The sequence below is a fragment of the Schistocerca piceifrons genome, chromosome 7 (assembly GCF_021461385.2).
Source record: "Schistocerca piceifrons isolate TAMUIC-IGC-003096 chromosome 7, iqSchPice1.1, whole genome shotgun sequence".
NCBI lineage: Eukaryota > Metazoa > Arthropoda > Insecta > Orthoptera > Acrididae > Schistocerca > Schistocerca piceifrons.
In genome coordinates, this window is record NC_060144.1 from 45,066,035 (window position 1) to 45,081,367 (window position 15,333).

The window sequence follows — 15,333 nt, forward strand, 5'->3', positions numbered from 1 at the left end:
AGTAGACAGGGGACCTCATTTACTTTCGTTGAACGAGTGTCCAATGGACTTAATCTGTGTCTTGTGTTGGATAGATCAGGAACCAATGTAAAGGTTGTAAATCAAATCATGGAGAGATCTCTGTGGCAAAACTTGGCTAAGAGAAGGAGTACGTCGGAGAGACATCAGGGAATAGTTAGTTTGGTAAAGGAGGGAGGAGTGTGTGTGTGTGGGGGGGGGGGAGGGAATAAAAATTATAGACGAAGATCAGGCTTAGAATGCAGAAAACAACTTCAAATGGACAAAAGGAGTTTGCAGCTGTTTTACAGGGATGAGTAGACTTGTGCAGCATACACAAGCTGAAAGAGGACGGGCTAACTGCTGCAGGTAAAAACACTGCTGTATATTTCTAGATATGGTTTATTTCTTGGAAAATGATCAGTTCACCTTACTGCTCGACAATCTAAGCGCTTCGAAGGCGTAAGGCCCTGCTGCTATTTTGCAATGATAGCGAATGGTTTGCATAACTAACTGGCGTACCAAAAACAGTCCATCGTTCTCGAACTAAGCTCCATAACACCGAAATTGTGCATTCCGAACGTGTGTTCCCTCTTTAAAAATGACCAGTTCGCCGTCCCGAACAAAATATTACGAATTGTCAGTTTTGTGATCCTCCCTGATCGCAATAGCAAATATACTGGAAGATTAGTAGTATTACCACTCAAATGGTCGAATAGCTGGGTGCTACATGATACACAGAGTTCACGCGTCGGTTGTGACGACATATTGCGTAACGTTAACTGGTAGCCAGCTGCCGAGTGACGCCTTATCAGTGACTGCCTCGCGATTCGAGGTCGGCGCGACCGTTGCGTCATATATTAAGGTGCGTCGTTGCTCCACGCAGCAGTCACTGCGACCGCGAGGGGTACGGCGAAAGTCGTCACTTCTGCTGTTCCACAGACGTCATCGCAGAGCGCAAAGTGAGGGACACGTATCTTTGCTGTGTTTCTTGTAGGAGTACTATTCTTTGTTGACAACTGACGGCAAGTTCGCACGCGAAGGAGCCAATCTGAGGTTTCTTTGTGCCACATTATCTGATAATATTTCTGTAGTATTTAATTGACTAGTTAGTTCAAACATGTCTGTGTACTATTGATCGCCTTGGGCTGATTCATATTAATGTTAATAAGAAACCACTACAGATGTAGTGGTACACATTTATTGTCTAACTATCAATTTCGTTAGTAAGAACGTAATCAGGTTACACTACCAAGAGTTCTTCTCAGAAATCCCTACTAGGTTGTGTCCATTGACCTAAGAACTCTAGTTATCTTACGTAAGGTTAAAGGCAAATCGTACAACATGATCATAATTATTATAAACACACCGTCGACCACATGACTGAATCATGGCGTGCAGTGAATGTAGGCAAGGTGGCGTGCTTCTGTCTGCTATACTCTAATCTAGTAGTGGACACTAGCCTCCAGTCTGGTAATTTACACTAGACTCTAATCTAGTAGTGTAGACTGCATGCCAAGTTGCTCGTCGTGTCTCTCCCAGGTGGTCGACGGAATGTTTATAACACGATCGTCATCGTCGGGTTGCAGAATTTGCCTTTAACCCCACATAAGATAACAAGATTTCTAAGGTCATTACAGTGGTACGTGTGGGGATTTCTTACGAGGACTCTTGGCAGTGTAACTTGATGTACTTGCTAACGGAACCAGTCGTGACATAGTAAATCTGTATCAAGGCAGCTGTTGTTGTTGCTTATTAATATCACTGTCTGTGTCCTGTCATAAATGACATAGATGATGATGAACTTTGTCACGTCTACTGGTGGTATGACTTTTCATCTGCCGAAGTACCTTTCATTAGATTTTTTGGATAAATAATTTTCTTGCAGTTCACACGCAACATTAGTTAAAGTCTGAACGTTGTGATCTATTTAAAGATTGTTGGAAGGGGGGACTGAATTACAGTGGTACACTGCCTCTCTTACGTCGCTGAAGTGTGTCACACGTGTGTTAGATTTTTGTGGGTGTTCGTGGTGAGTGTTTGTGTAATGGAGTGCTGTATTTGTATGCTGCAAGATGATGGTGAAAAAGAAATGAAGACGGCAGCCTTTGCTTTCATTCAGCTACCACCAAGGACTGCGCCAAGCTTCATGGACGCTACTTCCCTTACTATCACTCTGTGAGACAGTGAGGAGAATCATGTCTTTTAACATCTAACACTGAGGCAAAGTTTGTTGGTCGGGGACTAAATGCAACAACCTTCTCTCACATTGCCATGTCTACAGTCGTAATCTAAATTTATCGCCACCAGAATAGTGTTCGTATACCTCGGCTTCAGGCATCAATGCATAAGCGTGCCATATCATCCTCAGCCAAAGAGGCAGGCCCCAACATATCTGGGTTACCTAAACGCACCAGTTATCGTGGCATATTCATTTGCACCCTCTTAAAGTCGCGTGACTCTAGGGAGCTTTCGACGCCCAGAAATATTCATCCTGTCAAGTTCTCCGTGTCGTTTATCCGACAATAAACAACACACTGTTAATAGTTCCCCAGAGCACATTGATGGTGCTGACCACGATTAAAGTCGAGCATCTGTTTTTACGGTTTTTCATGTGAGACGGAAACTGTCACGATGAAGAAAAATGAAAGTATGTAGAAAATTACTAGCGTGTGCGCCAAGGGTCTCAACCAAAGGCTTCGTGATGATCTTGGCTGAAGATTTCTAGATCTGCGTTATCGGTGCACTACACAAACGCAGCAGCTACTCGGGTTGCAGAGTATTCGTCGAGTGCACATGAGGATTTTTATTTAGACTCGACGGTAGTTTGCCGTCCTCTGATGAACACTGGCCAATCGATATGCTGCAAGGGAAGTCAGACGGCGTTCCGAGTAAAGACAGTCCGGCTGTTAAAATTTTATCAGTAAAATGTCCAAGTATTCGTAATAAAGTCCTCGCATTTACTGCCCTCCAGGAATGTTCTCGTACTCAAATTATTCTTGGAACCGAGAGCTGGATGAAACCCGCAGTGGAAAGCTCTGAGACATTTTGCGAGACGTGGAAAGTGTATCCCACAGACAGATTAGAGATCGTAGGAGGGTGAGTGTTCGTTGCAGCTGACAAAAATATTGTTTCTATTGAGGTCGAAGTTGAGTGTGGCAGTGAAGTTGTGTGGTCGCGAATAACAGATGTTAGAGAAGCCAAGTATTGTTGGATGTTTCTACCGGCCACCCGATTCCGTTGTGGCAGTTCTAGAGTCATTCAAAGAACACCTACGGTCAGTAACACGTAAATACCCAGATAATGCAATACTAGTTGGCTGCGATATTAACCTGCCGTGTTTAGACTGGGATGTCTATGGTACAGAAAGACAGTCATGCGAAATGCTTTAGAACACGTTTTCTGAAAACTGTCTTGAGCAGCTAGCTCGGCAACCCACACGCAATGGAAATATCTCGGACCTTGTAGCTACAAATAGAGGGGGCCTAATCTACAATGTCAGTAAAGAAACAGGGATTAGCGATTGTGATGTCAGTATAGCAGCTATGGCCAGAAAAGTTAATAAATCAGTCAAGAAGGCTAGGAGAGTTTCTGTTAGACAGACCAGATAAGCAGTTGTTAGCATCTCAAAAAATGGTGCAAATGGCTCTGAGCACTATGGCACTTAACATCTGAGGTCATCAGTCCCCTAGAAATTAGAACTACTTAAACCTAACTAACCTAAGAACATCACACACTTCCATGCCCAAGGCAGGATTCGAACCTGCGACCGTAGCAGTCGCGCGGTTCCGGACTGAAGCGCCTGGAACCGCTCGGCCACCATGGCCGGCTGTTAGCATCTCACTTAGACAGTAAATTGACATCATCTAATTCCAGTAAGATGGATATAGAGGAATGAGGGCAAGATTAAGCAGATTATACAGGGTGTTACAAAAAGGTACGGCCAAACTTTCAGGAAACATTCCTCACACACAAAGAAAGAAAATATGTTATGTGGACATGTGTCCGGAAACGCTTACTTTCCATGTTAGAGCTCATTTTATTACTTCTCTTCAAATCACATTAATCATGGAATGGAAACACACAGCAACAGATCGTACCAGCGTGACTTCAAACACTTTGTTACAGGAAACGTTCAAAATGTCCTCCGTTAGCGAGGATACATGCATCCACCCTCCGTCGCATGGAATCCCTGATGCGCTGATGCAGCCCTCGAGAATGGCGTATTGTATCACAGCCGTCCATAATACGAGCACGAAGAGTCTCTACATTTGGTGCCGGGGTTGCGTAGACAAGACCTTTCAAATGCCCCCATAAATGAAAGTCAAGAGGGTTGAGGTCAGGAGAGCGTGGAGGCCATGGAATTGGTCCGCCTCTACCAATCCATCGGTCACCGAATCTGTTGTTGAGAAGCGTACGAACACTTCGACTGAAATGTGCAGGAGCTCCATCGTGCATGAACCACATGTTGTGTTTTACTTGTAAAGGCACATGTTCTAGCAGCACAGGTAGAGTATCCCGTATGAAATCATGATAACGTGCTCCATTGAGCGTAGGTGGAAGAACATGGGCCCAATCAAGACATCACCAACAATGCCTGCCCAAACGTTCACAGAAAATCTGTGTTGATGACGTGATTGCACAATTGCGTGCGGATTCTCGTCAGCCCACACGTATTGATTGTGAAAATTTACAATTTGATCACGTTGGAATGAAGCCTCATCCGTAAAGAGAACATTTGCACAGAAATGAGGATTGACACATTGTTGGATGAACCATTCGCAGAAGTGTACCCGTGGAGGCCAATCAGCTGCTGATAGTGCCTGCACACGCTGTACATGGTACGGAAACAACTGGTTCTCCCGTAGCACTCTCCATACAGTGACGTGGTCAACGTTACCTTGTACAGCAGCAAATACTCTGACACTGACATTAGGGTTATCGTCAACTGCACGAAGAATTGCCTCGTCCATTGCAGGTGTCCTCGTCGTTCTAGGTCTTCCCCAGTCGCGAGTCATAGGCTGGAATGTTCCGTGCTCCCTAAGACGCCGATCAATTGCTTCGAACGTCTTCGTGTTGGGACACCTTCGTTCTGGAAATCTGTCTCGATACAAACGTACCGCGCCACGGCTATTGCGCCGTGCTAATCCATACATCAAATGGGCATCTGCCAACTCCGCATTTGTAAACATTGCACTGACTGCAAAACCACGTTCGTGATGAACACTAACCTGTTGATGCTACGTACTGATGTGCTTGATGCTAGTACTGTAGAGCAATGAGTCGCATGTCAACACAAGCACCGAAGTCAACATTACCTTCCTTTAATTGGGCCAACCGGCGGTGAATCGAGGAAGTACAGTACACACTGACGAAACTAAAATGAGCTCTAACATGGAAATTAAGCATTCCCGGACACATGTCCACATAACATCTTTTCTTTATTTGTGTGTGAGGAATGTTTCCTGAAAGTTAGGGCGTACCTTTTTATAACACCCTGTATATCGTGACCTGGAGAGTTATGTGCCTAGTAAGTAGATAAATAATAGAAAGGACCCACCATGGTTTCAAAAGAGAACCCACAAATGACGAAAAGGAAAGGTTAACAGCGATTCGTGCGTCTGTGAAAATACCTATGCGCGAAGCATACAGCAACTGCCACTGTCACACTTTAGCAAAAGATGTGGCAGAGAACCCGACAAATTCTAGTCCTGTGTTAAGATCGGTAAGTGGGTCTAAGGCTTCCTTTCAGTCTCTTGTTGACCAGTCTGGTCTGGCAACTGAAGACAACAAAACGAAAACCAAAGTTACACTCGTACAAACGTACCGTCATTTGATCACCGGTCAGACTCTCCTGTGGACGACACAGTAATAAGCATACCTGGCGTAGAGAAACAACTGAAAGATTTTAACGCAAATAAGTCACCCTGTCCGGATGGAATCCCAAATAGGTCTTACAAAGAGAACTCTTCGGCATTGGCCCTTTGCCTATCTTGAATCTCTCGCCCAGCACGAGTCCCAAGCAACTGGAAACAAGCACAAGTGACTCCAATGTACATGAAGGGTAAAAGAACTTACCCGCAGAATTACAGACCAATACCCGTGACTTCGGCTGGCTGCAGAGTCCTTGAACATATACTCAGATCAAATATAATAAGCTCTCTTCGGACTGAGACGTTTCTGTCCACGAATCAGCATGGTTTTAGAAAGCATAGCTCGTGCGAAACTCAGATTGCCATTTCGTCACATGATATACTGCGACCTATGGATGAACGGCATAGGCAGATGCCATCTTTCTGTTTTTCCGGAAGGCATTTGACACGGTGTTCCACTGAGGGCTGTTAACGAAGTGCGATCATGTAGATAAGTTCACGGATATGTGAATGGTTCGAAGACTTCTTAAGTAATAGATCCCAGTATGTTGTCCTCGAGGCGAGTGTTCATCGGAAACAAGGATATCGGCAGGAGTGCCCCAGAGAAGTGTGATAGGGCCGCTGTTGTTCTTTATATAAATAAATAATTTGTTGGCCAGGGTGGAAAGCAATCTGCAGTTTTTTGCTGATGATGCTGTGGTAAACGGTGAGGTGTCGCAGTTGAGTGACAGTAGTTGGATACAAGACGATTTAGACAATGTTTCTAGTTGTTGTGATGAATTGGTGCTAGTTCTAAATGTGGAAAAATGTAAGATAATCCGGATGAGTCGGAAGAACGAACTTGTAACGTTGGTTTCAGTATCTGGGCGTAACGTTGAAAAGTGGTATGAGGTGGAATGAGCATGTGACAACTTTGGTGGGAAAGGCGCATGGTCGACTTCGGTTTATTGGAAGTGTTTTAGGAAAGAGTGGTTCAGATGTAAAGGAGAACGGTGCGACCTATTCTTGACTACTGCTCGAGTTTTGGGATCCGCCGTATCTGGTCGGATTAAAAAAGACATTGAAAAAATTCAGAGGCGCGTTGCTACGAATGTTGGATGAAAAGTAATGCCTCTACCTTCGTTAATTTGGTTTGGATAGGAATATTTTTATAAATGAAAAGCAGAAATAATCCATAGAATGTGATCTTTAATTACCAATATTCACTTTTCCACATAATCACCAGCTAATTGACTATATTTCTCCCAACAATGAACAAGTTTTCTGAAGCCGTCACGGAAGAAGTCGACACTCTGTTTCTGCAACCACAGTCTCACAGTTCTCTCAGCGTCTTCATCAGAAGCATAATGATGACCCGGCAGATCGTCTTTCAATATCGGGAACAGCTGGAAGTCAGACGGTGCTAAATATGGACTGTATGGAGGAAAGTCTGGACTGTATGGAGGATGCCGTACGGTGGTGTGATTCAGTCTCTGAAGTTCTGCTGTGGTGGCACGTGAAGTGTGTGCTTTGGCATTGTCATGCTGCGGGAAAACACTTCCCTTTTCCTTTTGGACCGTTGTTAGCCGTCGTTTCAGAGTTCGCAGCGTTGTGAAGTAAAGCTCTGAATTTATTGTTGTTCCACAATCAAGGAAATCAACATGGATAACACCACCTGCGTCCCAGAACACTGTGGCCATGATTTTTCCAGCTGAGGGCTGCGTCTTGAATTTCTTTTTCTGGGACGACTCTTTGTTTCGATTTTCCATAGACGGAAGTTTCGTCTCCGGGTCGCAATGGTGTATCCACGTTTCGCTTCCTGTCACAATTGAATGGAGAGAGACGTCACCTTCATTCTCGTAACGCGAGAGGAGTTCCTGGCAAATTTCAGGTCTGTGCGCTTTCATTTCAGGAGTCAGCACCCGGGCTACCCATCGTGCACAGATCTTCCGATAGCCAAGCAAAGCAATAATGTGACCCACACATTATTGTGAAATACGAATTGTGCTTGCAGTTTCTCTCTGAGTGATACGACGATCAATCTGTCAACATTTCACTTGTGAAACTAGGTGGTTGCTGTCACAGGACGTCCAACTCTTTGTCTGTCACGCCGCTTAGATATTCCCGACTCAACATTTTAAAACTAACTCGCCCAACGACGCACAGTACTCACATCAACACAATCACCATAAACTGTTTTCATTCTCTGATGAATCTCCTTTGGGGTGATACCTTCTGCTGTAAGGAACTCAATGAATGCACAATGCTTAAATCGCATTGACCGACCGTCTACGCAAGGTTCCATGCTTTACACTGTAACAACACAACCGTCCAATGCTCCTGCCAACTGGAACTGTAGAGAAGAGGCTACGGAACAAGCCCGTACCTGCCGCATACCAATGCTGCCAACTGTTGAAGAGTTACGAAAGTTGAGGCATTACTTTTCAGTCAACCGTCGTATATTTGTTAACAGATGGTTCGAAGAACACCTAAGTGTTACGGATATGCTCTGGGAACTAATTTGGGAATCTCTGGAGGGAAGAAATTTTTTTCGAGAGAGAAAATTTAGAAAATAGGCATTTCAAGGTGACTGCAAACCATTTCAGTTCCGCGAACATGCATTGCACTTAAGCAACACGAAGATGAGATGAAATAAAATACGTAGACATGTGGATAGTAGTTTTTCCCTCGCTCTATTTGGAAGTGAAACAGGAAAGGAAATGACTAGTAGTGGTAGAGGGTACCCTCCACCACGCACCATACGGTGGCAAGAGGAGTATCAATGTAGATGCAGATGTAGATATGTAATTGGCAAATGCTTGTGGACATATGGCTTCAAAATGATGGCAGAGTGATTCATACTTTCTGCTTGTGCATATTTTCATTTACTTTTTAGCAGTGTAAAAGCTACACTAGAGGACTTATTACTCATATTTTTAAATGAAACCCATGAAAGCGGACTTTCCTGGCAGTCTCGCTTTTGTCTAAAAGGACAAAACAGTCTGCTAACATCAATATGAAGTACATATTTACTATGCTACTGTTGACTTGTAGCCGGCCAGGGTGGTCGAGCGGTTCTAGGCGCTACAGTCTGGAACCGCGCGACTGCTACGGTCGCAGGTTCGAATCCTGCCTCGGGCATGGATGTGTGTGATGTCCTTAGGTTAGTTATGTTTAAGTAGTTCTAAGTTCTAGGGGACTGATGACCTTAGAAGTTAAGTCCCATAGTGCTCAGAGCCATTTTGTTGACTTGTATGCGGAGTTTATTTTCTTACACGAATATATACTGAATAATAATGCTGATAATTATTGCTTTGGATCCGTGTAGTCAGTCACAACTGCAAAGTAGTTATTATCAACATAACATTACACACAACTGGGGACGACGGGACAACAAGCAGTTAAAAGTAACGTGATTTGATACATACAATCTCCACCATGAACAAAATGGTCACAGCTACGAACTTCCTGGAGTGTGTGAGTTACAGGGGCTGGACAGCTTCCACTCTCGCAGGTATACGTTCAATCAGGTGCTGGAAGGTTTCTTGGGGAATGGCAGCCCATTCTTCACGAATTGCTGCACTGCGGAGAAGTATCGATGACTGTTGGTGAGGCCTGGCACGAAGTCGGCGTTCCAAAACATCCCAAAGTTGTTCTGTAGGATTCAGGTCACGACTCTGTGCAGGCCAGTCCATTACAGGGATGTTATTGTCGTGTAACCACTCCGCCACACGCCATGCATTATGAACATGTGTTCGATCGTGTTGAAAGGTCGAAGAAATTGCTCTTTAACAGTGGGAAGCAAGAAGGTGCTTAAAACATCTATGTAAGCCTGTGCTGTGATACTGCAACGCATAACAAGAAGGAATGCAAGCCCCCTCCATGAAAAACACGACCACACCGTAACACCACCGCCTCCGAATTTTACTGTTGCCACTACATACGCTGAAAGATGACGATCACCGAGCATTCGCCATACCGGCACCCTGCCATCGGATCGCCTCATTGTGTACCGTGATTCATCACTTCACACAACTTTTTTGTGGTGTGCGTACTGTAAGACCTTCGGTACACACACCATCAGATTATTTGACTTGTCGCTCTAACGAAGTAGGCGAGTGTCAGCAATATGTCTCGTGGTCTTATCGTGGCGTGTTAATCTCCTGCTGTTAGGTCAGACGATAGAAATGCCACTTGCACGCTTAGAGTAGCAGATTGACGGTGACCAACTTTAAACAAAACTTGATTAATTTTCACACACATTTATTTAAATAATAAAAATCATAGATATGACGTAACTTGATTCTGGATGCTGTTTACAATTGACAATCTGAAGTTCCTTTGGTCTTGGTACGTTAATCTTATTCTCACATATCTCTAATACTTAACAAAGTGTCTATACATTTATCTTCATGGCTATGTACAGGAATATCTCATTAGGCGCAGACTGAAACTTGACTACAGGCTGGTACAGACTAATGTAGACTGACTAGTCGGAGGTCTGTACACTCGTTATAATACCTCGAGCGTTCAGGTATCACTGCGCGAGTGTGATCCGCGAGGAGAAAAGGTTCTACGTTAGCAGCAATCTCACTGGCTGCGTTACATATTAATACGTGGATCGGCGGAAGCAGAATTTGGTCCGTCTCTAAGACAGCGCCATCTCGTAGTGCGGAAACGGACGAGCGCTGCGCCTGCGCTGTTGTGCTTAGCGGGGCGCGCTCTAGTGGGAAAGTTGTGTACGCGCTGACTACGCGGAACGATGAACGCAACATTTTTCCACTGTTCAATCGTCCAATCTTTACGCTCCTTACACCAAGCGAGGCGTCGCTTGGCATTTACCGGCGTGATGTGTGGCTTATGAACAGCCGCCCAATCATGAAATGCAACTTATCTCACCTCCCGTCTAACTGTCATAGTACTTGCAGTGGATCCTGATGCAGTTTGGAGTTTCTGTGTGATGGTCTGGACAGATGTCTGCCTATTACATATTACGAAGGTCTTCAACTGTCGGTGGTCTCTGTCAGTCAACCGACGAGGTCGGCCTGTACGCTTTTGTGCTCTGTTTGTCCCTTCATGTTTCCACTTCACTATAGCATCAGCACCAGTGGACCTAGGGAAGTTTAGGAGTGTGGAAATCTCGAGTACAGACGTATGACAAAAATGGCACCCAATCACCTGACCACGTTCGAAGTCCGTGAGTTCTGCGGTACGCCTCATTCTGCTCTCTCACGATGTCTAATGCCTACTGAGGTCTCCGATATGGAGTACCTGGCGGTAGGTGGCAGCACAATGCACCTAATATGAAAACGTATGTTTTGGGAGGGGAGGGGGGGGGGGGGGGTGGGCGGGAGGAGTCCCGATAGTTATATCAAATAATGTATATCATCCGATGCAAAGTTCAGCCCGTCACGTCTCACGCCTGTAACGAGGAGGATGTAGGATTCTCAGAGAACGTAAAAAGTAAAATTATCGACTGAGAGCCGTCATCACGAGAGTTCTTAAACATATGTTACTTATGTTGATCAGAACATATTTACGTCGTGCCAATAGTTCCACCGTAGAAGTCTCGTAAAAATGTCCTTCTGCAATCTGCTGCCCATTACAATCTGCATACAGTACTCGGGGCCTGTCTGGTATCAACACGTGCGCCCTATAGCCCAACCTACGGCGTACACACTAGAAGGCTTCCTCAGCAATGTTTCAAAACATAATGCACACTCTGTTCAAACGTGTTTCGTTTCACTTCTCTTTATTCTGTTTGCTTCAATTTCTTTTCAGTCACATTTACGTTCTATGTCTCATCTTTTTATACTGTATTATAGGCTCTATAGGCGTTTAAAATGTTTGCGATAAAAGTACAGTTACCTTAGAAACAAACGTTAACTTTGATGGTGTTGACGATTCTTATTAGACATCTAGATTTCATTTTCTTCTACTGTCAAATCTCTGATCCAACGCCACTTCTATGACTGAGACCAATCACCTATTGCATTCACGCTCCATTTCCTTAAACAGCACCATTAAACACAGTAGCTGACTTTACAACAGCAAGAAAATTTCAAAAGTGGAACGCTAATGTGTTCTTTGCATTTTTCCAATTCTGCAGTGTGCCTTTTTGACCCGCGACATTTTGGTCAAATTATCTGCATCTTGACAGTTAGTCGCCCTCATTCCACCAAAGTACCATAACCATTGTGCCCGATAATCTGCACCAGAACGACAGTTCTGACGTCACGGTTGATAATGGAAGTAAGACTAAATAAACACCAAGACACGTTCACGGGATTTGTCGACCTAGGAAAAGCGTTCGAAACGTCAAACGGTGCAATATATCCGATATTCTGAGAAACATAAGGGTAAGCTATACGAAGAGACGGGTGATAGGTAATATGTACAAGAGCCAAGAGTGAATAATAAGAGTGGACCAAGAATAAAGTGCTCGGATTAAACAGGGTGTAAGACAGGGATGTTGTCTTTCGCCCATGCTGTTCAACCTGTAGATCGAAGAAGCAATGATGGAACTAAAAGAAAGGTTCAGGAGTGAAATTAAAATTCATGGTGGGAGGATATCAGTGATACGATTGACTGATGACACTGGTATCCTCAGCGAATGCTGAATGGAATGTACAGTCTAATGAGTACACAATACGGATTGAGAGTAAATCGAAGAAAGGCGAAAGCAATGAGAAGAACAAAAATGAGACAAGCGAGAAACTTAATATCAGGATTGATAGTCACGGTGTGTATGAAGTTACGGAATTCTACTCGCTATGCAGCAAAATAAACAACGACAGACGGAACAAGGAGGACTAGCAAGGAACAGACTAGCAAACATCGGCCTTAATTTGACGAAGAAAATCCTGAGAATGTACATCTGGAGCACACAGCATTGTATGCTAGTGAAACATGGACTGTGGGCAAACTGGAACAGAACAAAATCCAAGCATTTGAGATTCGATACTACAGACAAATGTTGAAAATTAGGTGGACTGAAAAGGTAAGGAATGCGGAGGTTCTGCGCAGAATCGGAGAGGAAAAAATATTTGGAAAACACTTACAAGACGAAGGGACAGATGGTAGGACATCTGTTAAGACATCAGGGAATTATCTCCACGGTACTAGGAGGCAGCTGCAGAGGGTAAAAACTGGAGAGGAAGACAGAAATTGGAATACGTCCACCAAGTCATTGAGGACGTAGGTTGCAAGTGCTACTCTGAGATGAAGAGGTTGGCACAAGAGATGAGCCGGCCGTTGTGGCCGAGCGGCTGTAGGCGCTTCAGTCCAGAACCGCGCTGTTACTACGGTCGCAGGTTCGAATACTGCCTCGGGCATGGATGTGTGTGATGTCCGTAGGATAGTTAGGTTTCAGTAGTTCTAAATCTAGGGGACTGATGACCTCAGATACACTGCTGGCCACCGTAAATGCAACACCAAGAAAGACAAGAGGTAGCACAACAAAATTTATTTTGTAGATAACATGTTGACCAAGTATCAAATGATTACGTTTACAGACGTCTGTGACATGTGGTTCCTGCCAGAATCAGTAGCCAGAGTAGCCGCCATTGTTGGAGACCACCGCTGCCACACGTCTCGGCATTGAGTCAAAGAGACGTTGGGTGTGTTCCTGGGGTACAGCAGCCCAAGCAGCTTCCACACGTTGCCAAAGATCATTTGGTGTGGCAGCTGGAGATGTAATCTGGGTCACTCGTTGAGCAACCGTGGACCACACGTTTTCTATCGGCGAAAGATCCGGAGAGCGAGCCGGCCAGGGAAGCACTTCAATCTGGTTATTGACGAAGAACCTTTGGACAATGCGTGCCGCGTGTGGTCGCGCATTATCCTGTTGAAAAATGGCTGTGGCCGAGACCTGAAGGTAAGGAAGGACAACTGGCTCCAGCACCTGGGATATGTAGCGCCTGCTATTTAAAGTACCGGCAATGCGTACTAGAGGCGTGGGAGAGTAATATCCAATACCGCCCCATACCATAATACCCGGTGCAAGACCATTGTGGCGGTGCATAATGCAGCTGTCCAGCACCCTCTCTCCACGGTGTCTCCACACTCGAATCCGACCATCGTGGTGCTGCAGACAGAAGCGTGCCTCGTCAGTAAAGACAACGTCATTCCATTCTGCCGTCCACATCCGTCTGTCATCACACCATTGGCGACGGAGACGTCTGTGGTTCTGCGTCAATGGTAGACGAAGCAATGGACGTCTTGCGGACAGACCACTCTGCTGTAAACGGCGTCGAATGGTACGCGCAGACACTGGATGATGCGTTAGAGACGCAATGTGCTGTGCTATGGTTCGGGATGTCACTGAGCGATCCGTCACTGCCATGCGCACAATTTGCCTATCAGCACGTGTAGTGGTGCACCGTGGTGAATGCGATCGACCACGTCGGTCCGTCGTACCCTCCTGCATCCAACGGTCACATATCCGCATTACAGTTGTTTGGTTTCGTCCAACACGACTAGCGATTTCTCTGTATGATAATCCACAATCTCGGTAAGCCACTATCCTTCCTCTGTCGAACTCGGATACTTTATCAAACGATGTTCGCTGTTGTCTACGAGGCATAACTGATCATCTTGTGAAACAACCACAAGGTAAACACACGTGCCGAACGTACACTCGTCGAAATCGCCAAGCCTTAAATGGCGCTGTGAGGTGGCGCCACAGGCGCGCGTGATGTACGTCTGCGCTGAAATTCTAATCAGTTGCATATCTCATCGCTGCAAACCCATGGTGTAAATTTCACTTGATTCGGATGCTTCCTTCAGGGTGTTGCATTTACGGTGGCCAGCAGTGTATTAAGTCCCATAGAGCTCAGAGCCATTTGAACCATTTTGAACCACAGGAGATGAATTCGTGGCGGGCCACATCAAACCCGTCAGAAGACTGATGAACAAAAATAAAAAAATTTACATGTAGTTCTATAAAAATCGTTGAACTTTAAATTCGACAACGAGAAGACAAAATCGTCACTACGTTGTTACTTCACGCGTCGGCTTTTTTTTTTCTTTCCAGGTAGCAGTTCAGTTGATCTCACAAAAGAGCGTAGAACCTGAGTAAAACCAGAAAGAGATGGAGTGGCTCTCGGACTCTAACGCGAGAACACCGGGTCCCTAGTTTTATGTGATTAATTTGGTCCATTCGATTGTATTTTATGTAAATGTCAAGTGAATATACACATAAAATTTGTACATATATGTTATAGTGTTATCTGAAATTGGATCTCTTAAAATAGTACCGAAAGTTGTGTAAATTTAGCGACTGGCTCCAACTACCGACAGCCGACCATCCGCGTCTCGTGGCTCGCATGCAGGGCTTTCTGCTGCCACTGTAGTACCAACTGCAGTAACTACTCACTCATCGCTCTCCAAATGCGTCCTCGACCTGACACACAACACTTTGGACCCATATCACTGACGTCAATATGTTGCGGAATTTTGGATCGTGCTTTACGCTCGCGTATTA

At 44.9% G+C, this 15,333-nt stretch overlaps 1 protein-coding gene across 3 annotated transcripts in view; it reads left to right on the top strand.

The window, feature by feature from the left end:
- Window positions 1-894: 894 nt before the first annotated feature.
- Window positions 895-15,333, top strand: part of LOC124804938 (UDP-glucosyltransferase 2-like) — a 94,907-nt gene continuing 80,468 nt past the window's right edge. For 2 of the 3 annotated variants that reach the window (XM_047265320.1, XM_047265321.1), the window contains exon 1: window positions 915-1,053. The gene's annotated coding sequence lies outside the window, so the exon portion shown is untranslated. Of the gene's footprint in view, window positions 1,054-15,333 lie in introns of all 3 variants that reach the window. The other variant, XM_047265319.1, reaches the window with a different exon arrangement.